Source organism: Echinops telfairi, unplaced genomic scaffold, assembly GCF_000313985.2.
Source record: "Echinops telfairi isolate 266 unplaced genomic scaffold, ASM31398v2 ScPeMD7_37;HRSCAF=141, whole genome shotgun sequence".
Classification (NCBI taxonomy): Eukaryota; Metazoa; Chordata; class Mammalia; order Afrosoricida; family Tenrecidae; genus Echinops; species Echinops telfairi.
This window is the reverse complement of record NW_022103935.1, coordinates 1,363,403-1,365,592: the sequence shown is the minus strand read 5'-3', so window position 1 is coordinate 1,365,592 and position 2,190 is coordinate 1,363,403.

Here is a 2,190-nt window from a genome sequence, read left to right as displayed (position 1 = left end):
CTCCATCCCAGATCAGCTTCTCCAGGGCCAGCTCGAGGAAATGATTTTTCCTTTTATTTTCCACTCTCTTTTCCTCCTTAAACTGCTCTGGGCTGAAGTTCACACACGCCTGCTGCATTAACAAAGTATTAGCATAACAAAACAATTAGCAACTTCAGCGTAGACAGGTAGTTTAGGTTTGAGACAGAGACTAGAAGCCCAGTGACCCAGATGTCACTCCCTGGGCAGATACGTAGCTATCCACCAAGCTGACCAGGATAGCGAGGTCCAGGTCAGCCCCTGGTCAGTATCCTAACCCTCTCACATAAGCCAAGTGCCCTCTGATTAGGGTATTGCTTGATTCTGCCACCTAGCTAGGCAATCAGCATAGATCCCATTCTCCCACCCCTACTTGGTCAGCCACACCATCCCAAAGACCTGAAGAGTGAATCCCATTCCCTCTGACCTGATTCAACGAACAGCTATTGTGTCCAGAGAATCCAATTGAACCATAAGAATACAGGACCCGCAGCCATACCAAACACCAACATGATCCCCCTAGCCATAGCCTCAAACCTACTCTGACACCCTACAAGAGCATACGGTAGTAAAATGTCACACTACCAGACACTGACCCCAGCTGCTTAAAGACTTCTGGGACACACAGTCCTGGCTCCCTGCAGGGACACGGAGGGGGCCAGCTGCTCTTCTTGCTGGTTCCGTCACCCCTGTACCCTCCCCTCTTTAAAACATAGTTGAGCATAATTTTTATCATTCATACTCAATCGGGACTTCCACGTTTATAAGTATACATAAGGACAATGGGGGAGGGGGAGGGCAGAGGATAAATACATAAATACATACATAAATAAAGCACGTGCAAACACACACACACACACACACACACACACACACTACTTTACTGTTTTACTTTACTGTTTTACTCTCAATTAACCCAGAAGTCAACACCCATAAGGGAGACAAAGCCCAAAGACAAAGCCCAGACGAACACACAGTACTGTACCGTCCTCTTGAAGCTTGCTCCGGTATTATTTTTCCTAGTATATGTTTTAAACTTTCATTTCTGGCCCTGTCCTTGAATTGCACTCTTTCTGATCTAATTATCTGGAGTTTTATTCCGGAGAAGTATTACCCTATCATTCAGTTTCTCGTTTCTTCTTGGCAAACCTTTCCTCTCCTTCTCCTCAAATCAATAACTAACACTATTCTTACATTTTTGTATCTTTTTTCCCTATCAAATTATAGTACCCATTCCTCCAATCGTGGCAAACAGGCATTCTTTGGATCTACCTTCCCTTCTTTTAACCTACCAACCAACACAACCTAGTCCCTCACATTTTTCTTGCTCTTCTTCTTTTGCCTGTTACTTCTTCCTTTCTCCCTCTGCTAGCACTTCCTCTCCCACCCTCCGACCGCTCCCCAAACACCTAAGCTAACCCTAATCTTACCCCACCGTGCACACACACAGCCAGATACTTAACACAAACTGTCCACCACCCCTCTACTGCATCACCTAACGGAGAGGAAAAGTGAAACAATAGAAAAGCGAGTAACCTCACTACATGCTGTAGAAGAAAAACACCAAACAGAAACACAAATATCAAACACGACAGTAGGAGAATTAAACAATACTATAAAGGGATAGAACGATACTATCAAGGAACACAGAAGCAGAGTTGAAGAGATGGAACCCAAATTGGTGAGACGGAAGACAAACCTACAGACTCCAGCCTGAAAGAAGAACACATAACAGAGAGCGCAAAGCGGCGGAGAGAAGCTGGAGAACAATGTGAGGCCCAACAAGAGGAACAACCTGCGCATCACAGGGATTCCAGAAGAGGAAGAACCAAACGAATGCATCCACACAGAGAACACACCAGGAGCTCCTGCTCTTTTCTCAAAGAGGACACTTTCCTCAAAGCCAAAAGGAGGAAGAATAACTATTCTGGAAGCCGGACGCGAGACCCCAAAAGGAACACCCCCCAGCATATTTAGTCAAGCTGTCTAATATCACAGACGAGGGGAAAAGTCTAAGAGCAGCCGGAGAAAAAAGTTCAAAGACATACAAAGGTCAGCAATTAGAATAGCCTCAGCTCTCATAGCAGAAACCACGCAGCCAAGAAGACAATGGTGTGATGTACTAGGGGAGGGCACGCAAAAAAAACTGTGAACCTAGAATCCTGTCCCGAG